At 38.3% G+C, this 26,801-nt stretch overlaps 1 protein-coding gene across 3 annotated transcripts in view; it reads right to left on the reverse strand.

Annotated features, from left to right (window-relative positions):
* The window catches only part of LOC109047748 (uncharacterized protein C2orf81 homolog), a 65,420-nt gene that overhangs the window by 24,228 nt on the left and 14,391 nt on the right, over nt 1–26,801 (reverse strand). The window contains exon 4 of one of the 3 annotated variants that reach the window (XR_006157469.1): nt 8,653–9,049. The exons of 1 other annotated variant lie outside the window; for it this stretch is intronic. The gene's annotated coding sequence lies outside the window, so the exon portion shown is untranslated. Of the gene's footprint in view, nt 1–8,652; nt 9,050–18,851; nt 18,908–26,801 lie in introns of those variants that run through there. One more of the 3 variants, XR_006157470.1, reaches the window with a different exon arrangement.

A 26,801-nucleotide genomic window follows, 5' to 3' on the forward strand; every position in this document is an offset into this window, starting at 1 on the left:
GGCTTCTTGAATTTTGTCCTCATTATTTTAAAAGGAAGTGAAAATAGGAGCATATGTTGAGAATACTGGAGTGGAAATTATTGACAAGTAGTTTTCATTGAATCTATGACATCCCATGCTGAACAAATCCTTCTTTCTTAGGAAATGTATTGAGGTCCAAAAAAATTAAATGAAAATGCATCAATTTTGCAGCTTTCTACTTTAATACAATTTAATTCTTACCATTCAAAATCTAGGGTAAGGTTTCTTTAATAAAATACTTTTATTCAGCATGTGCATATTAAATTGATCAAAACTGACAGTAAATTGTTACTTTTACATTGTTGTAAAAAATTAATCTGTTTTCAATATTGATAATAAGAAGAAATGTTTCTTAAGCATTAAATCAGCATGATAACACTTGTGACAATAAAGAATGGCGTAATGATGCTGAAAATTCAGCTTTGCACCACATGAATAAATTACATTTTAAAATGTATTAAGTATAAAATAAATTTACATTATCACTGCTTTTACTGTATTTTTTATTAAATGCTGACTTTGTTACTGACCCCAAAATTTTGAATAATACTATATGTTCCTTGTGCTTTGAAAGTATTTTTGCCTGGGAAATGTAATTAAGTATGAATACAAGTGTTCAATTTCAGTTGTACTCGAGAAAATATCTGCCTAACAGAAGCATGTGCTCCATGTGACCCACCTTGCAGCAAAGAAACGTGGTTATTTTGTGCATTGCACTATTCTGTATTCATGTGTAAGCAAGATCCAGCATCCTAACTGTCAAATGAATTTCCCTGCTGCTCCGCTGTGCAGAATTTCATGTCAAGATCCTGTGTGCATCTGACTGTTTTGGATTGCTTTAAATTGCCAGGAAACAAAAGGATGCAGCTTCAGTAAAAACAAGAGAACCAAAAAAAAAAAAAAACTGTGTCCCTATGTCATCATGAGTTATGTCATGATGACATAGGGAGTTTACTTGAGAGCCCCAATCCCCGTGGACCTCTCACACCTCCTGCAGTGAATGTCCCATGTAGCTTCCAAATGATTTTGCTGTCCCGGCTCGTGAAAGTCCCAGCATTTCATTCAGTGCGCCACCGGAGGATCAGATGTCGATCGCAGCATTGGGGGATGGGCTATCGTCATCCGAGGATAAAGATTAGAATCGGACCCGGAGTTTATGGCCATGCTTTCTCAGGCAGCCGTGAGTATCGGAATGGAGGTGAACACACCGCCCAGTCCTGAGCCTCACAACCACACCATGTGCATGAGGAGCTGACAAAGTCGTGGACAGCCCTTTTTTTTTGGCAAGAAGCCCTTCGTCTCCCTCCTCTGTCCTCACTACCCTCGATGGCGGGGCGGCTAGGAGAAATGTAGACATTCCCCAGGTGGAAAGAGTGGTTGCGGTGCACATGGGCCTGCAAAACGCCACCACTTGGAGGAATCATCTGCGTCCAAAGCCTGTAAGCTGACTGCCGCTCTTGTGGCCAAATCTTATGGTGCTGCAGGCCAGGCTGCCTCTGCCCTGCATGCCATGGCTGTCTTGCAGGTCCACCAAGCCAAGGCACTCAAACAAATGCATGAGGGTAGTTCAGACCTGGGGTTGATGCAGGAACTGCGCACAGCGACTGACTTTGCCCTTAACCCTCGCCAATGTCCATGCTTGTGGCCCAAGAGCATCATCTTTGGCTTAACCTCATTGACATGAGAGATGTCGACAAAGTGCGCTTTCTTGAAGCTCCCATCTCGCAGGTTGGCCTATTTAGTGATACTGTCAAGGACATTTCCCAGCAGTTCTCGGCAATGCAGAGACAGACTGAGGACATCCAGCATTTCTTGCCCCAGCATGATCCTCCAACTGCCACCCACCACCGCAGGCCGTGCCTCAGCCTACTCATCGCCGAGGGCACCCCCCCCCCCCGCATCCTCGATGTCCTACTGGTGAAGGAGCCTGTCCCTCCAACCGAGATGAAGTCGGGGTTTTACAGCCCATACTTCATCGTGCCCAAGAAAGGCGGTGGCTTTCGGACAATCCTGGATCTGCGTGTCTTGAATCGTGCCCTTCACAAACTCCCATTCAAGATGTTGATGCAGAAGCGCATCATCAGATGCATCCAGCCCCAGGATTGGTTTGCAGCAGTCGATCTGAAGGATGCTTACTTTCATGTCTCAATGTTTCCTCGACACAGGCCATTTCTACGGTTTGTGTTCGAGGGTCAGGCATGGCAGTACAGGGTCCTTCCCTTCGGGATGTCTCTGTCCCCCCATGTCTTTACTAAGGTTACGGAGGTCGTAGGGGAAGTAGGCATCAGGATCTTAAACTATCTTGACGACTGGCTCATCATGGGCTGCTAGGGCATATGGCATCTGCAGCCCAGTCATGCTGCTCAGATTGCTTCATATGAGACCACTTCAGCACTGGTTGCACTCCCAATGCCCAAGATGGGCATGGCATCGTGGTACACTTTGTATACCCATCATACCAGAGTGTCACCACCTATTTAGCCCCTGGACAGACCTTTCTACGGGCTGGGATGCCCTTTAGAACAATTGTCCCGGCATGTCGTTGTCACAACGGATGCCTTCAGTACGGGCTGGGGCGCTACATGCAACTGGACAGGGCCTCCTCTCTAATGTCCTGGCTGGCCTTCAGAGGGATCCCTTCGAGCCACTGCACTCAGTAGAGCTAAAGTTCCTGTTTGCTATGACAGTGCTTCTGACTGTGCTCACAGAGGGTTGGGGACCTCCAAGCATTTTCAGTGAGCGAAGAGTGCCTTGTGTTCGAGCAAGCATACTCTCACATTGTCCTGAGACCCCGGCCTGGATACGTGCCCAAGGTTCCCAACACACCCTTTCGCGATCAGGTGGTGAACCTGCAAGCATTGCCCTTGGAGGAGGCAGATACAGCCTTAGCATTGCTGTGTCCTGTAAGAGCATTGGTCATATATGTGAACCGCACCCGGAGCTTCAGAAGCTCTGAGCAGCTATTTGTCTGCTTCGGAGGTCAGCAGAAAGGCAAGGCTGTCTCCAAGCAGAGGTTCGCCCGCTGGATAGTAGATGCCATCGCCTTGGCCTACCATTCTCAAGGTGAGCCTTGCCCCCAGGGGGTGAGGGCTCACTCCAAACGGAGTGTTGCCTCCTCCTATGCGCTGGCACACGGCGCCGCTCTGGCAGACATCTGTAAAGCTGTAGGTTGGGTGACACCGAAGACCTTTGTGGGATTTTACAGTCTACACGTTGAGCTGTTTTCTTCCCATGTGTTGGGTAACAGGTAAGTGGCAGGAATAGCCGGCCGGTGTCACGCTTGCTGCGCCATTCCCCCTCAACTGGGGATGCGAGCATCTTTTCCTCCTCCAGAAAGTTTCCTGGTCGTGAACCCTGGTTGAGTATCCTCCAGCACCCCTGGCAGTCAGACTGGGCGAGTAGTCTGACGCCAGGCCCAGTGTCAGTGTTAGCTTGCCCAGGTTTCTCAGCATGTCTGACGCCAGGCCCAGTGTCAGTGTTAGCTTGCCCAGGTTTCTCAGCATAAAACCTGAATGAGTGGATGCACCTTACTCTGAGTGGATGCTACCTTACACCTCCATATGTAGTATCAGGCCCGTATGGACGAGGATGTGGTCTGGCTCAGGTCGGAAAAAAAAAATTCTGTCATTTCATCTCCAAATGTACCACCTTTTGGTCCCTAGCCAAAATGCTCATTGGCACCTTTGTGTCTCTGAAAGTCAGAGCGGATTTGGGCTGATCAAGTCCAACTCCCCTATGCTGTCATGACATATGTTCCCTCCATTGCCCCTCCATCAGGGAACACCTGAATGAGTGGATGCACCAAAATTGTTTAATTACGTTTACGGGGAAATTTTTGTTATTTTGTTAAGGAATTAGGATTAGGAAGGGCTTTATTAACTGTTGTGCATACAAGGAATTTGTTTTAGTGACATAAGCTTCCAGTACACAGAGACAACAACAACACACACAAAAAAGACAAATATTGCAAAATAAATTGGAAAATAACTAAGATCTATGAACAGTTGCGCTATAGATGGTAATTGAATAGAATAGAGTGAGGAGGTGTTAACGGTTATGTAGGGAGATGGTCAGAATGGGTGTGGGGAGTTTCAAATCTACAATAAAACTCATTCAGGTCATTTGCAAGTTGTTGGTTCGCCTCAGTGCAGGGGAGTGGTGTCTTGTAGTTTGTGATGGCTCTCAGCCCTTTCCACACTGAAGTTGAGTCACTGGAAGTGAAATGATTTTCCAACTTTTTAGCGTAGGTCCTTTTAGCCACTCTAATCTCTTTGTTCAGTGTGTTCCTGGCCTGATTATACAAGACTCTGTCCCCATTTTTGTAGGCATCCTCTTTGATCTGACGAAGATGTCTGATAATGGCTTATCATTATTGAATGTTAAATAAGTCCTGGTAGGAATGCATATATCCTCACAGAAACTAATGTAGGATGTTACAGTCTCTGTGAGTTCGTCCAGATCGGTGGTAGCAGCTTCAAAAACACTCCAATCAGTGAGGTCGAAACAGGCTTATAAAGCACCCTCTGTTTTGTTGTTCCATCTCTTTACAGTCTTTACTACAGGTTTAGCAGATTTAAGTTTCTGCCTTTCTGCCTGTAGTTTGGTATAAGATGAACCAGGCAGTGATCAGACAGCCCCAAAGCTACTCGTGGAACAGAGTGATATGCTTCCTTTGTTGTGGTGTAACAGTGATCTAGTATGTTACTGTCTCTGGTGGGACATGTAACATGCTGTCTGTATTTTGGCAGTTTACGGGAGAGATTGGCTTTTTTAAAGTCCCCAAGAATGATTAAAACAGAGTCCGGGTGTTGTTGTCTGGTCTCTGTGATCTGATCAGCGAGTTTCTGTAAAGCCATGCTCACGTGCACTTGCGGAGGGATGTAAACACTCACAAGAATGAACGAGAGAAACTCCTGCAGCGAATAGAATGGCTTGCAGTTAAAAAAAGAGCACTTCTAGATCTGAACAGCACATCTTCTTTAACACAGTTACATCTTTACACCACTGTTCATTGATGTAAAAACATGTCCCGCCGCCGCGCAATTTCCCCGTTGATTCTGCATCGCGATCTGCTCTAAACAGCTGAAAGCCGGGCAGATGGAGCACGCTGTCTGGAATGGCGTCATTCAGCCATTTTTCCGTGAAACACAGAGCAGCAGAGTGTGAGAAATCTTTATTTGTCCGGGAGAGCTGAAGGAGTTCATCCGTTTTGTTGGGTAGAGAGCGGATATTTGCCAGATGGACGCTAGGCAACGGCGTTCGAAATCCGCGTAATCCGAAATCCGGTAAAAGATTTTGTGGTGTGCTCTGCCGAATGTTCAGCAGTTCATCCCTGGTGAAACTGATCGTGTTTGATAAACAAAAAACAGGAAAAACGAACAAAAACAGTACAAACACTGGAGAGCAGGATTTTAGCATGCAATAAAGAATCTGAATGCAAAATGGTAAGCACATTGTTTTGATTTTGTATTAAAGAGAGAAAGATCAGATGTTGTACACTGGAGAACATGTGCATAAGAGAGAAAGTATATATATATATATATATATATATATATATATATATATATATATATATATATATATATATATATATATATATATATAGAACAAAGCAGTTAGGATTTTTTTTTTTCAATTTCCATTTGAATATACAATCTCCACCACTGAAAATTCTGTAAGTGACAGTATTATGGACCTGTCTTTGTACGTTTTGCCCCTGTGACCCAGTTTCTGTCACCTGTGGTTTGTTAATTTGATTCCAGGTGTGTCTAGTTTCTTCCCCATGTGTTCCATGTCCCTGTTAATTTAATCATTCCATACACCTGTGTTTCTTTTATTTTTTTTCCTTTATTTAAAAATGTATTTTCTTTTAGTTTTTGTGGGGTCTACGAGTCAAGTATGTGTGTCTTCCTCCTGTTCTCAATGTTGGATTTACCCATATGTTGGATTAATAAAGACTATTTCACTTATCTTCAGCTCCGTGTTCCTTCCGGCACAGTAGTATGACAGTAGGAGGAAAAGAAAGACTGAAAAACAACTGTATCCTTTCTCTAAATCCTGGGGCTTTAAATTCAAGCCTGGGGGCGCCTTAAGGGACCTTATATCAATGGGTTTAAAGGAGAAAAAATACATAAAACAAACATGTGCACCAAGGAAAATTAAAAATCCCTTTGAATGCGAAAAACGGAACCTAAACATAAAATTGAAGAATCTCTATAAAACACACCTGTCAACTGGGGACACAAACATATATAGTGGGCAAATGTCTTACTGACTAAATGATGGTCTTTAGATTATTTGTGCTCAGTCACCAGTTCAGTGAAGCAGAAAATAGGAAATCTGCCTCGTAGGGCAGCACAGGTTTACTTAAAGAGAAACTTCAGCTTCCCAGGAGCCACAGGGAGTCAAATGGGAGAAGCAGCCTGCAGCGCTAATTATAATCTCATCAAAAGAAAATGTGTTTAAAACTGCATCTAATAAAATAAAAGGGACTGTCTTTATTAGTGTCACTGAATCAACCATTGAACTGATTTGCTCAAATTTCACTGTTTTTTTTAAAGAACAAAACAAGTTTGTTTTATAAATGAGTCTTTTGAACCATTTCCTCAACTGATTTGTTCACAAACACTGGCTAAATTAAGAACAACATACTACTTTTACTTTTTTAACCATATATTAGAGTAGTATTCAGCGTTGCCAGGGTCAGAGTTTTCCCACACAGTTGTGTGAAAAATTACAGAGCTGTGGGCTGCATTTTTTAGGTTACTTTTATAATGTACCATGGCTGCCAAAAAGTAAATCTGTAGACAAAGAGAAATTAAAATAGACCCTTTTACTAATGTGTATTGATCCTTGGAATGAATATCTGGCAACCAAAGGACTGCTGAAAGAGCGGGTGGGACAATATGGGGGCATGTTTGATGCTACTGTACTTCACAAACTATGAGTCTTTCATTTATTGTACTACAAAATACAATCTGTTAAGAGAATTGGGTAAGTGAAAAGACTGTTTTAAGGCAAAAACTAGCTTATATAGAGCAATTTAATCAGCTAAATGTGACTATAAGGCACAAATTATAAAAATTTAAATCATGTTTTTCTGTTAGCTGCTTTGAATCGATGCGTATTGTGAAAAGCATGGGGTGGTTTATTGTTAGGTGTTTGCTAATAGATGAATGCTGAAGTGTTGCTATGCAGTTTGAATGTTTCTAGCTTGTTTTAACACATTGCTAACATGTTTTGGAACATTGCATGTTTTAAGACATTGTTATTATGTTTTAACGCATTGCTGCATTATTGTTAGCATTTATGTCACACAAATCAGACTTTTGTTCTTGCGAGTTTACATCTCACAAATCTGACTTCTTTTCTCAGAATTTTTTTATACAAACTTTTTCTCAGAATTGTGAGATTTGCAGAGAGTTGTGAGTTATAAAGTAAGAATTGTAAGATATAGACTCACAATTTTATATCTCACAAAAAAAAATCAGATTTTTGAGTTTTCATCTCTCTTCTGTCTTTATAACTTGCAACTGTGAGTTTATATCACACAATTCTGAGAAAGAAAGTCACATTTGCAAGTTAGTATCATGCAATTTGGAGAAAAAAAGTCATGATTACCTTTTTTTATTTTTTAATCATTAGTGAAATGGGCTTCCATAGAGTTCACCAACTTCAGAAAACAAATGCCACTACTGTGTGTTGTTCGTTGCAGTGTTTTTCCTGTTGGTTTGTGGAAAAAAATTCAACTACTGTGTGTTGTTCGTTGCAGTGTTTTTCCTGTTGGTTTGTCTGGAACTATTTCATTGATAGAGCAAAAATTTATCTAAAAGTTTTATTGTCATACAATTTTCCAAATTTCTCAATGAAGTATGTTTATTATTTAATGATTCATGATCACAAGAAATTGCACTTCAGGTAGTTATAAAGCATTTAGTAGTTCAGTTAACAGCTCATCAGTGAGGACTAGTATGCCTTGTAAAGCAAAAGGATATTTAAAGGCTCAGTTTTTTCTTCTAAAACAGGAAAAGGGAAACTCAACACAGTGATACAGAACATAGAAAATATTAACAGCCTTTAAATTCATTTGTAATGCTTTACAAGGCATAAATTCACTTTAGATGAGCTCACAAAAAGCATATGTTTTATAACTAAATTTGAATTACAGTAGAAGTACATGTTAATAAACCATTTATTTAACACTCTATAACTATATGTCTGAATAATAAGAAAGAATGCACATGCAAATCATTTACTTACAAAGTGATCTTTTGACAACTCCTTTATAACTTATGCTATACTTCATTTGAACTGAGAAATTGATCATTAATGTACTACAATGCTTTTAAATCAATATCTTTTATATCTGTATTTATAAACTGCTTATTAATGTCTAAAATGCTTATAAATGAGAATTAACTGTTTTCCTAATGCTTAACTAATGTAATAGCATATAAAGTGTTACCGAACTCTTTTCATTATTGTTGGTTTGTCTGGAACTATTTCATTGATAGAGCAAAAATTGAAAAATACGCTTAAAAAGTTACAATTTAAATTTCTTGTTTATTGAACTGTTGTGTAAAAGCGTTATAGCATATTTTAACTTCAATAAAGCCAAATTTGGTGATGAATAGGGACATGCAAACTATTTTCTTACGAAAATAAATCCTATATAAAATAAAATTAAACTTTTATTTTAAGTTTTAAGTGATGAAGTTTGGTATCATGTGAATTATAATGAAGTCATGGGGACATGTACGGCACGCATGGCAGCGTTTCCTAAGAATGACCCAGCGTAGTGACAAACAATGATCTTGGTCTCTTGTAATGAGCCACATTGGGAAGCCGGTTATGTGAGTTTCCTCTCTGAAGGATCCAAGCGAGGGTTTGTGTGCCTATGGGAGCTAATGAAGTAAAGCATCCACAGGCAGACTCACACTTATTCAGCTGCTGATTCTCTCCACAGTAGCCTCCAATAATCCTCAATTCCCGTCTCATCACTGGTGGGAGACCCGACTCCTTTACCCATCTATGTGTGCGAAAACAGTGTGTGAGGCAAGTAGTATGTCCAAATTCATAGTATTAAGGGAGAGGATTTGTGCATGGCAGTGAAGTGATGCAACAGATGCTGGTATGTCACATGACCATATCACAGTGGTTGTAGTACATCCGAAATTCATTTATACCACTCATATTGCTGTATAGAATCTGCTTTTTTAACGGTCGCAAAGTGAGTTCAGATTCAAATGCAGTGCCTACTCAGTATGCAATTTCGGATGCACCAGTTGTTAAGAAGTTTTAGCATGTTTTAGCATTTGTTGTTAGCAGTGGTGGGCCGTCAGGGTCAGCAGGGCCTTCTCTGCTTGCCCTATAAAAAATAAAATTGTGTAAAAAATGTCCACAGACATTTTTTTTTTAATTATTATTATTATTATTTAGGTACATTTTCATTTGTGTAATGTCCACAAAATGGCCCATTGATTAGTTTCGTTGAGGTTGAACTGGAATATCCTACATATAAAAAAAAGTCTGCGGCCAGCACATAGACTGTATAAAAACAGGGCCAGCACTACAGGTAGTTTGATCCTTGGAATCAAACTACCACGTTGAGGTTGATATGGGTTGTTTTATATATACCCAGCCAGGGTTGCCAGGTTTTCTGTGTACTACCAATCGTGTCGAGGTGTCGAGTAAAATACACATTTTTGGTGGAGTTCCCCAGGTAAAATTCACATTCCAGGGGCTAAATATCACGTCAATGAGTTCGCTTCAACCAGCATACATGAAAAACAATTTGCGGCATTGTTAAAGTAGCCCAATTTGGCAACACTGCGCCCAGCGTTTAGTTGGGAATTTCCAAGCCGCTGTCGCCGGTGCCTACAACCAGACCTTGTTGCCGATCTGCCTTTTTCAAGGCGCTCTTTTGTAGACAAAAGAGGAATAACTAAGAAAGGATAAACTACTCAAACTTAATTCACTAACAACGGTTTTGTGCGCCATTTCAAAGATTGCAACTATGAGTGGCTAACAGCTAGCACCGAGCACAACAAGTTATTTGGCCATGTTTATTTTTTTAATTCGAGTAAAGGGACATGGAATGACAGATGCACAGACTTTATTTACAAATGACAGCTGAGTGCTTTATGATTTGATGAATATTGAATCATGCACATTGTTATGGAGGTGTATGTGATGGTTGATAATGATGTGGCGTGGTGCTGCTGTGGGCACGTCGTCATTTTAGAGTGACGTGAATTTTCATAGTAACCCGTCTATTGGTGGATTACTTTTACTGATCCATGTAGGGAAATTTACTCTGAATTTAACCCACCCCCATCTAGTCTACTGTTGAAATTGCTGATCAGCTGTCATTGTTGTTGAGCACATAATATGCGAATTATATGCATATGGCTGCGTTAGCTGTTACAGAGATGTGTGTAAGATAGATGTGTAAGGGTATGTAGTTTACAGTTGCTTACTGAAGGCCCTGACTGAAACCCTACGGTACGCTACTGGTTGTTAGCATGTTTTAGCACATTGTTATCATGTTTAGCATGTTGTTCTGGCTTGGTTCAGCACATTGTTAAGATGCCTAATAAATTTACATTTATAGATAAGTTTATAGACTATATGTTGTCCCTGTTTTAACTTGTTATAAGATGTGATAAGGAACCAAAAAAGACCCTTCATCAAGACCCTCCTTTCGTATTTCATCACACCATCCTTCTTTTTCAAGGGAGTGTAAAATCCATTTGAATGCACAAACAAAGCTAGGGAACATAGGAAATGTTCTCACAACTTCCGCTAACATTTTTAAAATGTAATATAAATGTTAGGACAAGACATACTTAAAGAAATGTTTATGGAACTTTCTTATAACTTTATTAATATTTGATATGTATTCTCTTAAAGGGCCAGTTCACCCAAAAATCAGCATGCACGCACTTTTGCTGAACGTAATCAGCATTGTTTACATTCAGTAGACAGCGCTCATGCTGAACATAATCAGTGCTCATTACGTTGATTACTTTCTGGATTACTTTCCAAAATGGCGGAAGATGGTAACTCGGGGAGAAGAATTGCTGAATAAATTATGTTATTATTGTTTTCTTTGTACACAAAAAGTATTCTCGTAGCTTCGTAAAATTACGGTTTAACCCCCTGATGTCACATAGATTATTTTACCGATGTCCTTGCTACGTTTCTGTGAGTTGATCATGGTAAAACCATTGCTGTCTACAGAGGGTATTAGAGCTCTCAGATTCCATCAAAATATCTTAATTTGTGTTCTGAAGATAAACGAAGGTCTTCAAATAATGTTATATTTTGGGTAAAAATTAAATTAGTATGATGATACAAGAAACATTTTAGGAAACTTACATTGTAAAATAACATTATAATCAGGACAAGAAAACTGAAAATTTTAACATTCTAATAAAAATAAACATTCAAATAATATTATAGTTTGAGTGAGAATAACTTTAGGAGAATGTTGTAAGAAGTGTTTTTGTAATGTTCAAATAATGTTTTATTTTTGGTGAAAATAAAGATAATAGAACGTTATAAGAATTTTTTTGTAACCTTTAAATAATGTTTTAATCACAACAAAACATTTTAACATCCTTAGAATATTCTAAATGAACATTCAAATAACAATATAAAGGTTAATAGAACATTGAATGAAAAGTTTTTGTAACCTTTAAATTACATTCTAATGACCACAAGAAAACTGGAAATGTCGAAATTTTATAAACTTTTCGAAACAACGTTCCCACAATGCTGTAACAGCTAAAATTGTTACCTGGGAAGCCATGTTTTTTGAAAAGGATACGGATAAAAGCAAAAGCCCAAAATGGTATAATATGTGAAAACAAAGCTCTGTGAAAACTGCTAAGTTTCATGATGGAAATACAGGGATTTGTAAGACTGTAGTAGAAAGGCCTTTGCTAAATTAACTGAATGTGTCCTTTTTAAATAAATGTGGATAATGAAAATATCTAAAAAATAACATTCTTATTTTTTCTTTTGCACACAGATGTGCAACATCGTTTTCCAGCCTAATATCCTAATATAACATCTGCCATAGCCATAATGTAAATGGAAGAGAGGTTGACTGAATCAATATAGACAGTAGAAAAAGCACATACATCCACTTTGCCAAGGCTGAGTAGGTCAGCATGGCCCTTTCATCAAGAGCAGGCACTGGATGAAGGTAAGAGGATAATGCACTTGAGCAGCTGTATCTCATATCGAAAGAATTTAACATCATAAAATCATAGAGACAACCATAAGCAAAAACACACAGATACTCAATTAATTCTTAAAAGCAAATCTCTGAGGAGTACCAAACGCAGGGTGATCTCTGGGTTAAATGAGTAATCACTGATAATGCATTCCTGCCTTTGCCCTGACCCGCATATTAATTCAGAATATCAGTAGAGGCTACGGATCCATTCCCATTAATGAGTCTCCTGTTTCTTTTCCAGCCTAAATCATAAGAAAAGGCCACTGGCAACAGACATGGTTTACAGGGAACAGGAAGCTGCAAATGTGAATCTGCTGCTATGTATCTCCTCCTGGTATAAACTCATTAGTGGTTTGTGTCTTATCTGACACCTTCTCAATATTTGCTGAGTTATAAAAGGAAACTTAATAAATCTCTTACTGCTCATGGTATTTGATCTATTTGCAAGGAATTCTTGTTTTTCACTCTGCCATTGTGTTTAATCTGCTTAGGTTTATTACTTGATTTGATTTAACCTCCATTCTCAGAACTCTGTTACAGGAGACAGTGATTCACAAGTTTTTAATGAACTGATGAAACCTGAGGTCAAAAATGTCCTTTAACTTGACAGAACAATTTGAACCTTAAAATTGTTACTGACCAAATCTACACGAGGATCAATTCAATTCAATTCAGTTCAATTCAATTCAATTCAGTATATGCTTTATTGGCATGACAATTGTTACAATGTATTGCCAAAGCAAAGTGTTTACACTGAATCTAGAACAGATATGTATTAAAAATAAATAAATAATAATAAATAAATATATGCATGTATATATAATCAAATAAAATAGAACAAATCAACATGTGTCTTATATTTGTCAGACATGTTTTTGGTCTTTTCTATGTCTATGGAAGACCATGTGTTTGAGTAGTTTAAACAATTTTACAGGAATTATTATTTTAATGTCATGGTGTGCACTCATATGGTCACACACAAAATGCACACAATATAGTTTTTCTTTAAATAAAGTTCATGACATGGATTAAACAGTTCATCAGCCCTCATTCCCAAATGTTTAATCTAATATTAGTGTATTTTTTTTATCCTTATAAATTTAATAATAATAATTATCATTATTATTATTATTATTATTATTACAAATAATATCCGTTTAGTTTTATACAACTTAATAAGCACATCCCCTTTCAATTTATAATAAAAACAGAATAATAATTGTTAATATTGTTACAAAATAGTATCTGTTCAGATTTATACCACTTAAGTCCATCTCACTTCATAATAATAATAATAATAATTGTCAGGAATATGGACCTGTGTTGTTGTGTTTTCCCTCCCCATGTACTCTGTGACCCAGTTTCTCCCTTGCTTTATTGTGTTCATGTTACCCAGGTGTGTCTTGTAACTACCCTCATTACCCCATGTATTTAAGTCCCAGTCTGTGATGTCTGTCTTTGTCGGGTCTACATCGTCATTACTATGTGCTATGTGTGTGTTCCCACCTGCCCTGTGTTACTCCTTGTATGGATGAATAAAGACTGTTCTTTGTGACTCTCCTTCGTCTCTGCATTTCTCTACTCCACACAGTAGTCACCGTGACAGAACACCGAACCCACAACAAGAAGAGAAAAAACTTATCTAGGTGTTTCTCCTCTATTTTGTTTCCATGGTTTGTTGAGTGTTTTTCCCCGCGTTTTCCCCATGGATCCCTTCAACCCCTTATCCCGTCCATAATATCTCCTCCTCCTGCTGGAGCAGGGGAAAAGTTCGCTTGTGGGCCATACCAGACTGTTCCTGGCCATTGCCTCTCTTACCAGCTACCCGAAAGACGCCAGCCTAAACCCCACATGCAGAGCACCATCGTCTTAAGATTGCCCTCGAGTGGATTTTGCCGCCTTAGTGGAGTGGATACTGGCGAGAAATGGATCTCCATTCACCGTCTGTTCCAAGGATGACTTGACATCCTTGATATCAAGGATGTTCCAAGGATGACCCAGAGCCCAGCCCACCATCACCTCACTGCACGGAGCTCAAGCCCGAGCCCATAGATGATGGAGAGCCCGAGCCCGCCGCGACCAGCGAGCCATCATCGCATGGAGTGAAAGAGCAGAGGACTGACGTGGACCCGGAGCTGCTGATGATGTCAGAACAGGTGCGAGAGCCGGTTACAATGTCTGGCATGAGGGAAAAAGCCGTGGACAGCAAGAGCGCGGAGAGGAGCTCTGCCCACTGCAACATGGTTGAGGGTGAGCTTATTGTGGATCTGGGACTGTGGAAGGGGATGCCGAATTGGATTTATGGGTAGACCTGCCCCCTTTCCTTCCTCCTTCGTCGGAGCCCTCAGTCTGTTATGTTCCCGATTCCAGCCCAGAGAGGGCTTATGTCCCTGAGTCCAGCCCAGAGGAGGCTTCCGTTCCCAAGTCCAGTCCAGAGAGGGCTTCTGTTCCTGGGATTGGCCCAGAGAGGGCTTCCCTTCCCAAGTTCAGCCCGGAGGGGGGTTCCTTTCTCAAGTCTGGCCAGGAGAGGGCTTCTGCTCACAGGTTTAACCCAGAGAGGGCTCCTGTTCTTGAATTAGGCCCAGAGAGGGCTCCTGTTCCTGAGTTTGCCTAGAGAGGGCTCCCATTCCCGAGTCCAGCCTGGAGAGGGCTTCCGTTCCCAAGTTTGGCCCAGGGAGGGCTCCCGTGCCTGAGTCCAGGCTGGAGAGGGCTTCTGTTCCCAAGTTTGGCCCAGGTAGGGCTTTTGTTCCTGATTGCATACCTGAGGGCCCGAAAATGCCTACCCACCCTCCCACTCCTGCCTCCTCCACCGCTGTCGTCTGACAGCCCCTCTTCTCACCCTCAGTCCACCATCTGTACAGTGCAAGCACCGCAGGTCTGCCAGTCTCGTCTCAGCCCATCGCCCAGCGGCTCCACCATGGCTCCTAGCTCCCCCCTCTCTGCCGTGACCCGTCAGTCTACTGGTTCCACCAGGGTCCCTTGTCCTTCCATCTCCACCTTGGTCTACCGACGTCCATCCGTCGCCTCGGGACTCCACTCCTCCAGCTGAGCCTCATCCCTCCGGCTCTGTCAGGGTCCTTCCCTTCAGCTCCTCCTCAGTCCTCTGTCGCTCCGGCACCCCCACGGCCTTCCGGATCCCCAACCTCCACTTCGGTCACCTAAGCTACTTGTTCCGCCGTGGTCCTCCGGAGCCTCTTCGTCACCGTGGCTCATCGACTTTCCGTCTCTGCCTTGGGCTTCTCCTCCACCTGCTCTGCCGCTGTCGATCAGCACTCTGGAGTTGTCAGCCCTTTCTCCACCATGGCTCCTCCCACCGTCGCCTCCACCGTGGGTCACCTTTATGGCTGTGGCCTGGGTCCCACCTGGCTCCGTCTGCTCCAAGCCCCACCTGTCGCCTCCCTGGCTCCTCCCTCCATTGTCTCCGCCAAGGACTCTGTCTGCCGGCCCCCTCCCAGCAGCCCATCCTCCCCCCGAGCCTCTTCCTAAGTTCTCACTTCTACGGCACGAGGGCGCACCTTCCGGGAGGGGGCCGATATGTCAGGAATATTGGACCTGTTTTGTTGTGTTTTATTATTATTAATAATTATTATTTTTATTATTATTGTTGCTGTTGTCCGTTCAGTTTTATATCACTTAAGAAGCACATCTTATTTCATTTAATAAAATTATTATTGTTGTTGTTATTATTATTGTTTTTGTTTTGTTTTGTTTTTTGTTTAAAAAATCCATTCAGCATTATATGGCTTAGGACCATTTTATTCAATAATAATAATAATAATAATAATAACTAAGCACATCTCATTTCACACCAAGAGGGGCAGAGCGTAGCAAAAGTTGATTTTTATTAAAAAAGGATTCAAATATCAACTAACTGTACAATATAACAACAATAACAGAAATATGTACAAATATGTGTTTGTGAACTGCATGTCCATGAGTGCTGCTGCTTTACAGGCCACATTATTCCTGCATGAAGCGGCAGAGAGGGACGGCTGGCCGCCCCCAGCATGAGATCCAAGCTGCCATCCAGAAGGGCGGCTGACAGGCCAGTAATTTCCTCTGACAGGTGACTGAGTGAGTGCAGAGTCTGACTGCACTGCACTGAGCCTGGATGTGAGATCAGGGACTTTGGCTGCAGGTTGGCTTGTCATGGCTGTTTTTAATAAGCATTTACATTTAGTGTCACTGAGAACATTAGCCTTGAGGCCTCAAGGTTAACCACACTCATGTGAGGGTACTGAAGCATGATAATCAGCATGATTGTGGAGTAATGTCATCATTTACTAACCTTCATCTCGTTCCAAACCGATACATGACTTTTTTCATGTGGAACACAAAAGGAGAAATGTTGATGATCTTTTAATGAAAATGAATCACGATATGGGCTGTTGAGCTCAAAAACAACAAATTTAGAGTTTGACACAGCATATAAATCAAATAAAACATGGATTATTTCAGAAAATCAAACTATAGAAACATGACAGTTGGCCAAGCGCTTTGTCGAATGATGTGCAAATCAATATTCAAGATTCAAGATTCAAGATTTTTATTTGTCACATACACAATTATATAGAGCATATATAACCAGCAGTGAAATGTGAGTCAGGTCCGCTCCATGGACAGTGCAATTATTAAAGCAATACAACACAGATGAAAATATACATAAATATAGCTATGAAAGAATGAAATAAAAGTAAACAATAAAAATATAAGAATAAAATATAAAATATATAAAGAGATGTATACTGTAGAATTAAATATATAGTGGAAAATAATGTGCATGAAAGTAAACTGTAGTCTTAAATAATAAGATACACAGGAATGTACAAGAGGCAAATGTGCAAACAGGTTGACACTTACAGTATGTCAATGTGAGGTAGTGAATGTTGAATGTCTTACTGATAAAGTGAATATTAAGTGGAGACATGAAGATGTTAAGAGGCTGGTTTTGAGTTTAGGAGCCTGATGGCCGGGGGAAGAAACTCCTCCTAAGTCTCTCAGTTTTTGACATCAGGCTACGGAAACGCTTACCAGATGGCAGCAAAGTGAAAAAGATGGTTACTGGGGTGAATGGAGTCCTTGATGATTTTAACAGCTCTGCTTTTGCAGCGTTTGAGGTAGATGTCCTGCAGAGAGGGAGAGCAGACCCTGAGATGCGCTCAGCTAAGTGCACAACTCTCTGCAGGGCTTTGCAGTCATGACTGGAGCTGTTCCCATACCACACTGAGATACACTGAGTCAATACACTTTCAATGGCCCCTGAATAGAAAGTTTTCAGGATTGCAGGTGAAACCCTGAATTTTCTCAGCTGTCTCAGATGGTACAGTCTTTGCCTGGCTTTATTAACCTGTGTTTGAATGTGCTGTTTTACACAGCTGTTTTAGATGGAAGTGAGATTCATGCAGTTCAGCCTCACAACAGTCCCACTCTATGTACCCTAACAGCAAGGTGACATTGACAGTATGGATTAAAGATCAATATTTCAGATCAAACATACGTTTGCCTTAGAGATAGCCTTGTGTTTTTTGATGTTACGACACCTGAAATGCAGCATTTGTAAAACTGTATGTTAAAGAACTTGAAAAATTATATTTGAATTATTGTCAGTTTTAAAGATCCTATAAAGTTGTAAGTAAATTACTGGAATAGTTCACCCAAAAATGTTTCTGACCAGAATTTGATTTAGCATTACATCACTTGATCAACAAACAAATTAAACCATCACTTCTGGCCAAAATACAAGTCCATAATTCATAATAACAGTTCCTCCAGTGAAAAAGTCCATCTTCTGTTGTCCTCTCACATCAAAATACACTGACATAGAGCTGTTTTGCACTGTTTTTGCTTGTAAACAGTGCATATTTCAGATGAGACAACTTCTTCACTGGAGAAAGCAATCCTTAATGAAGGATTTGGTTTTTATAATCATGCACTTCACAAGACATTAATTTATGGACTGGAGTGAAGTGGATTACTTGTGGATTAATGTGATGCTTTTATCATCTGTTTGAACTTTCATTCTGATGGCACCTATTCACTGCAGATGATCCATTGGTGAGCAAGTGATGTACAGTTATGCTAAATTTCTCCAAATTTGTTCTGATGAAGAAACTCATCTACATATTGCAAATCAGAATCAGAATCAGAAAGAGCTTTATTGCCAAGTAGGCTTACGCATACAAGGAATTTGTCTTAGTGACATAAGCTTCCAGTACACAGAGACAAAAAAAAAAAAAAAAAAAAAAAAAAATTGCAAATAAATAAAATTGAATGAACAGTTGTGCTATAGATGACAATGGATTAGAATAGAGTAAGATGCAGAGATGTACTTGGATGGAGGGGTAACAAATAAATATAAGAATATTGCACATTTTTTGCATAAGTGGTGAACATTTAACTGTATGAGGTAGATTGCCTGGGGGAAGAAACTGTTCTTGTGCCTGACTGTCCTGGTATTTGCGGCTCTGAAGCGCCGGCCAGATGGCAAAAGTTCAAAAAGGGGGTAACTTGGATGAGAGGGATCCAGAGTGATTTTCTGAGCCCTTTTCCTCACTCTGGATGTATACATTTCTTGAAGGGTGGGCAGGGGAGCACCAATAATTCTTTCAGCAGTCTGAACCATTCTCTGTAGTCTTCTGATGTCTGATTTTGTAAAAAGAGGGAAAGTACATTTTCAGCTAATGAAATAATTTTTTCAATATTCCTTTAATCACACATAAGTGAGAAATAAATATTTTGTAATGAATATAAATAGAATTAATACAAATATTTTTAACAATATGCACAAGAGTATTCTAATTAATGGTTTCCCAACTAGAAATTCACAATGGAAATTGTAGAGGGCTTGTGAATTTTTTGTAGAAATACAAAAGACAAATTAAGTGAATAAAAATGCACATTAAAAAAGTAACCCTTTTTTTTATTATATTTAAAATAGTATTTAATTGGTTCATTACATTAATTGAAACATTACTTAAAATCTCAAGGGGAACCAGTGGAATTCTCAAAGTGTATAATGTTTGCTTTTGGCCAATGAGGGCCAGATGAACATCTGGGAAAACATATTTGGATTTTTGTGAGGGCACTACTGAAAGAAAATTTGACAGCATATTGAAATGAGCTTCAGGTTCACACTCTGAAAATTTAAAGCTATAGTGCATCCAGTAATAAAAGTTCAGTTGCTTACTCAAGTTGTTCCAAACCTGCAGAAGATTTTGAAAAATATACTTACCACTCTTTTTTTATACTGTGAAAGTGAATGAGGACTGGAACTGTCAACTTCTGAAACGCTTTACATTAATAAACAATTAATTGAATAAATAAATAAACATTACATTTTAAAATTAAATTATTTTAAGTGAAATAATTTAAAATAATGTTTAATGAAATTAAAATAAAAATGAATTTCATTTTACACTGTATAAAATAAAATGTTGAGCAAGAACCTGCCTTTTTTAAAGAGATCGTAAAATAGTTGTGTTATTTTGTTGTTTAAATGCATGTGAGTTAGTGTAAAAGTGTATTTGGTTGTTTAATTGTGTAACATGATGCTTTTGCACATGCAAATGTCTCTACCAGTAGCTAAATCCACCTACTGTACATCCATGATTTATCTTGTCTCTTTCAAACAAGTTATTACTGCTGTAATGTAATATGGATGTATGCACTGCAAGACATGAACACACAGCATGTAAGACAACCAAACTGCTTTGTTGAAGCTTTTGAATTGTGACATGGTCTGCATGGCTCATTGTAAGACACATTCTAATTATGCTATGTTATTACAGTCTATTTGAAGAGGACTGTCAGCAGCAGGTGTGCAGAGTCAGTAGAACATGATGAAACAGATGACAGCAGTAGGTCTACATGCCCACGAGATCAGGCACGCAGATGGTGAATTGTGACTGAACTCCATTTAAAAGCTTTGGAATTGCTGTGAGCATGTGCTGTTTTCAATGTGTTCACAGCATTGTTTCAGTTGGCACTTGGCAGCAGCTTCTCACTCTCACACCTGTGAAATCCGGTAGAGTGGAGAAAATACCCAGTCAGCTGTGTTTTTATATCTAATGAATCTTTAAAATCAACCGAATCCACAACCAGTCAGAAAATTTGAATTGAAATGTGCTAACTGTCATTCTAAATCTTTCTGTCTTTCTGTTTTCTGCAGAACACAAAGAAAAATTTTTTTTGTTTTGTTTTGCTTTGCTTTTTGTTTTAACAATGTTTCAACTGTTTTTGTCCATACAATTAAAGTCAGAGGGGTTCAAAACAACATTGTATCCCAATGACCTACACTGTTTAGAATTATTTTATTTTTTTAAATATCTGTACAAAAGTTAAGTCATACAGTTTACAGTGACATGAGGGAAAGAAAATGATGACAGAACTGTTTTTGTTTTGTTTTGTTTTGTTTTGTTTTGTTTTGTTTTGTTTTGTTTTGTTTTGTTTTGTTTTGTTTTGTGTTGTGTTGTGTTGTGTTGTTTTTTTTGTGTAAAGCAGTCTCTTATGTATGGAAGCCCGTTCTGGCACAGAAAAAAAAAAAATGTAATTGCAATTATTTATCTCACAATTCAGACTTTTTTATATATATATTCAGAATTGTGAGATAAAAACTTAAAATTGTGATTTATTTTCCTCGCAATATCTGCTGTAATGTTATATAGTTCTGATGTTTTTTCTCTGAATTACATTTCACAATTGTTTTTTTTTTTTTTTTTGTCTGCACTACGGAATAAAAAAATAATAATAAAAGGTAATTGCAACTCTCTATCTCACAATTCTGACTTTTTTCTCACATTTGCAAGTTTATATATGAGATTTCTGACTCACAAAAAAAGTCTGAATTTTGAAATAACTTCCAAGGAAAAAATCAGTTGAGAGATAAAAGAGTTGCAATTACATTTTTTTATTTGTTTAGTTGAAACAAGCTTCCATATTTATTATTCCAGTGGGGCTGCATTTATTTAATAAAAAATGGTAAATAAGTAATACTGTGAAATATTATCACAATTTTAATTAACTTGTCTATTTTAAAATATTTTCATAATGTAACGTATGTAATTGATTAATGTAATTAATTGACAAAGCGGCCACACTTTATTTTAAGGTCCGATTCTCGCCATTAACGAACCATTAACCATGACTTTTAAACAATAAACTCCTAATTTACTGCTTATTAATAGTTAGTAAGGTAGTTGTTAAGTTTAGGTATTGGGTTGGATTAGGGATATAGAATATGGTCTTGCAGAATATGTGCTTTATTAGCATTAATAAACAGCCAATGTGTTAATAATAGGCCAGCTAATAAGCAACTAGTTAATAGTGAGAATTGGTCCCTATATTAAAGTGTTACCAACAAAGCTGATTTTTCATCATCATTACTAGTCTTCAGTGTGAAATGATTAAAACACTTGTGCTGCTTGATATTTTTTTCTGGAAACCATTATAGTTTTGATGTTCTTTTATAAATACAAAATTTCAAAAGACATAATGTATTTGAAATAAAATTGTAACAAGGTAAATGTTTTTACTGTCACTTTTGATCACTTGAATGCATTTCTTCAGAATTAATGTATTATTAATAATATAGAATTGATTCCAAATTGAACAGTAGTGTATATGCGTATAGAACATATAACGTTGAGCTTTTTATTCAGATAACAGACAATGCGTAGTTCAAATGTCAAATAATATTACCCATAGCCAAACTACGTCCCATGAGACAAAGCGTTTTCTTCAGACATAGTGTGGGCTGTAACAAGTGAATTTGGTTGGTGGATGTAGTCTGACAGTCTTTCCCTGACTAGAGGAACTGTGTTGTAGCACTTCTGAGCTGTGTGGGAGGGACAACGAGAAACAAGAAGACAGAGCGTCTCAACTTTATTTGATATAATACTTGTGTGTGGGCACTGTTCACTCTGGCTCTGGCTCTGTCTCAGTCAGAATAAAGAAATCACTCATCAAATCAGCGGCTCCCACACTCTCCGTTCTACTCTTGTTTCTAAAGACTGTCTGTCCAGTGGGATGCTTCATAGTGACTGCAGTTACGTTCTGCTGCATCTGCCACCTAAAATTATCATTATGAGAAAATAAAAATACACACACATCTCTAACATGTCACTTTAAGTCTGGTGTACACATTTGATTTTTTTTTTCTTTTTTTTTCAGTCCTTTATGCTTGTTGCTTGTCAGAAAATACGAAAAGATTTAGTGTATGGAGCTGTGGTTGAGCTAGAGCTACTCAAGGTCATTTTGATAGTATTATCATAGCATGAAGGGAATGCTAATTCCCTTATAAAATTTTAAAGGGTATTTTCAACCAGCTTTGTATTGCCACAATGTCTGAAGTATATGTAAATTAACAACCAGAGCTGATTTTTTGCCATTTTACATACTTTTGACAGCTCAAGATTTGGGCTTCTAGTCCAAATTCTCTTAAACATCGAGACTCTGTATGCCAGGACACTTACCCTGTTCAGCACTGAACTGTAATTTTGACAGCTCAAGATTTGGGCTTCAAGTCCAAATTCTCATTCTCTGCATTATTCTGTCTTCTCATGCATTTGTCTTTCATGGACATCCAGCCTTTTTGGGGGACTTGGTGAGTTAGTGACATTGTAAAGATGCAATATTAGAGAAATCACAGATTTGGGACGACCAGCTTCTCTTGCAATGGCTGCTGTTGGCGTTAATCTGGACAACATGCTGTCAGAGGGTTTCAGTTCAGTTTAGAACTGCTTAACATCTGGCAAAGTCATTGAAAACTGGAAGGTTGGGCTGCCAGTTGGTTTGTCAGAAATTAGTGAAATTAGCACCATGTGCAAAATTAACACCAATAACTTGTAGGTATTTGTAAGTGTTCTCTAATTAAACTCATGAAAAGTGCTTAAAAACTGTGCTTTTACTCCTTAACTAAGCAGTGACCTCGAAATTTAGGAAACTGTAGGTTCTCTAATTTTGATTTCCACTGTATATGAATGGTGCTATCGAGCAATCAGAATTGCATTTTACAGCACTATGTAATAACTAATGTCAGCAAAATAATCCTGACTGTAAATTTTTTAGGTGCAAAACCTATGATAAAAATCATCATGCTAATGTAAAAAAAAAAAAATCATTATATGTTCAGCACTGAACTGCTAATGTTAAAAAAAATTAAAAAAAATAATTCCTTTTCTCTTACGTCTAATTACCCTTCATAATGAAAATTCTTTTGATAGTAATTCTGCAAAAGAGCTAAAACAAGCCCAGAATAATTTCAACGGGACAATGGGAGAGGATTTTCTGGTACCAGGAGGCTTCTGTGTAATTTTTGCATCACAGAGCTGCTGAGGACGGACAAAACTGAAGCACTTTCATGTGTAATGAATACAAAAAGAGAGGAGATGAAAGCCAAGATCTTTTATCTTTGGTGATATCAAGGTATAAAAGAGGAGTCTGGGACCTGGCCGACCCATCCTGCTTTTCACAGAGGTTTCTCAATTCCACTTTCACATTTTAAGAATAGGGAACTGAGCTGAACGGAGAGTTCAAGATCAGACAGCTGTTTCATTGGCTTTGAAGAACCAGTGGATGTTTACATATTTATTATTCTTACACATCTCATTCCCTCCATCCTCTCAGACATAGATATATCAATTTTACAGTTTTAGATATATCAAAATTGACAGTAAATATATTTGTAATATTACAAAAAATATATATATTTTTTAACTTATATTAATCAAAGAATCTTAAAAAAGGATACGTTTTCACAAAAATATTAAGCTGCACAACATTTATAATAATTGAAAGAGAGAGAGAGAGAGAGTGATGAAGGATTGTGTGACACTGATATCACAGGAATAAACTACATTTTAAAATTTATTAAAATAGAAAAGTTTTAAATTATAATGATATTTCACAATATTACTGTTTTTACTGCATTTTTGATCAAACAAATACAGGCTTAGTGATTATAAGAGACATGCTTACCTGTGAAATACAGTTAAAGATTTAAAATGAAAGTTACGTAGTAAATTTAAGGGGCATTAAAGCTGAATATTTCCCTTACTTACTTTTTACCCCTTATAGTACTTATAGCTGTAAACTCCTCTTAATTTTTAAATTAATTTATTTTTACCCCTTATAGTACTTATAGCTGTAAACTCCTCAAAAATGATTTGAAAAATAATGATTTCAGTTAGTTTTTGAGTGTGATGTAAAAGCTAGTGAAAGATTAATGACACTGCTGTTAATGCTATCTGCATTGATAAAAGCGAATCTGAAGATCCTTCAAAGACAGAAACGGATGAGGCTGAGAGGTTGTGAATAAAAAAAAAGTCAGTCATTTATTATTAAAGAGACGCTCTGCGGTGGCACAGAACCTCATAAAAAGCCAGTAAGTGTGATCCAAAAATACATCTTCACAAATCATCTATCTTTCGCATCAAAATTTCATGGGTGAATTTCGCAATTCTATACATATAATAAATCTTTGCGTTTTCTCATTGTTATTCAGCGGCGCTTGCCTCAAGCATTTGACATTTATTACGGTGAGATGGAGGGAAGGGGTGAAGGCCCTGCAGAAGACAGAGAACAGATGGTTTAGCACACAGGAGTCTCTTGAGGACACCAGCGCTTAATGACAGATGTACATCCAGACAGTCAACGTAAATCTCAGCGAGAAGATGCAGAGACTACAAGAACGCAATGCTTTCTGCCTCTTGCTGCATATAGGATATAAGAGATTTATATGCAGGGGCATGAGATCTGAAAAGTGCGGGGACACATTATAAAACTTATGAACCGGCTCATGAATATTAATTAGATGATGTAAAGCATGCACAGCCGTATTAACTGATTTGCTGACAAGCATACACAGTAGATGCTAGCACTGCAGCCAAGCAAAACGAAGTTAAAATAAACAAAAAAGTGAAAAAATGTGGGATTGAAAAATCTTGGTGGGTGTTAGGTAGTACCTTGATAATGTGGTTTATGGTAGATAATTTCACTGTAACAAAGAAAATATGTGGGGAAAAATATAGATGTCCTGTCCAAATATTAGTTTACAGACATTTTATTCAACAACAATGAATACCGAAGATTACTTCATAATAACTTATTATAGGGCACTGGGCCCTATTTTACAGACTTTGAATTTGTATATTCTGTCACCATTTCTTTAAAAAAAAAAATTTTAATTTTGTTTAATAATTTGGCCAAAATTATTATTATTTTTTTTAAATGTACTGACCTTTAGGCCAGTCGAGGTGTAGATGAGTTTGCCTCTACGTTAGAACAGATTTGTAGAAATTTAGCATTAAATCACTTGCTCATCAATGGATCCTCTGCAGTGAATGGGTGCCGTCAGAATGAACTGATAAAAACATCACAATAATCCACAAGTAATCTACACAACTCCAGTCCATATTGTAAAGTGTAAAGCTGTGTGTTTGTAGGAAACAAATCCATTATTAAGAACATTCTGACGGCACCCATTTCCTGCAGTGGATCAAATATAATTGAATCATACAATCACATCAAATGTCCAGCTGTCATAATTAAACCAGAAACAGTTGACTTGTGCTGTCAACATTTGCTGTTTTTACTTTTGTTTAAAATATATTTCATTGTTGAAGTGTTTTAACTGAATATTTTCTGTATGATTAATTGGGTGACACACATGAAATTAATACTGGAGCTTTGTTGAGGATACAGAGATGGAAAAAAGGAAATGTCCTTCATTTCAGTACAACAAATGATTTAATCCATTTTCTTTTCTGTCTGGAAGACTAACAATGACAGCAGAGCAGCTTTTGGAGTGAATGTGGATTAATGTCCACGCTAAATAAATCTTAAGAGCTTAATGACATAGTTATGCAGATTGTGGAGTGCTGAGACAGTCTGTAAGAGTGTTAAGTGGAATAATCCCGCCATGTGGCAGCCTGAGAGGAAGTTCTAGCCACTTCCTGTGTGAGGATTTTGGGCTAAATGATCACATACATCACATACAAAGACAATTTGTGGCATGATGGGAGGTTGTTGTAGCTTCTTGTTTTGTGATTTTTTTGTGATAAATGATCAAAATCAGATGAACCACTTTAATGTTTTTTGCTAATTTTTTAAGCTTGACAGCCATTGAGCTCCATCACAACATTGCTATTTGTTAGAAAAAAAAGTCATACAGGTTATATAACAATGTGAGTCTGAGTAAATGATGACAGAGTTTTCCATTTTGGGTGAACTATCCCTTTAAGAGGGTCACCAAACAGCTGTAACCTGTTACCAACTTTAACTTCCCACCTAATAACAGACATACTTTAAAATTAAGATAAAATATCAAGCAATTCTCAATTGCAATTGCAGACCGACCAGTGAATGTTGTCACATTCACAAGTTCTCAATTTCACTTCTCTCTCTCACTATCTCTCTCTCTCTCTTTTTATGAGGCATGATCTTGGATAAATCCACTTGTGGAGATAAGGCCTGACCGCGGAGTTACACTCCTGGTTAAATCATTAGGCTTGAATGTGTCAGTCACTGTCCATGAACTCTG

Source organism: Cyprinus carpio, chromosome B20, assembly GCF_018340385.1.
Source record: "Cyprinus carpio isolate SPL01 chromosome B20, ASM1834038v1, whole genome shotgun sequence".
Taxonomy (NCBI): domain Eukaryota; kingdom Metazoa; phylum Chordata; class Actinopteri; order Cypriniformes; family Cyprinidae; genus Cyprinus; species Cyprinus carpio.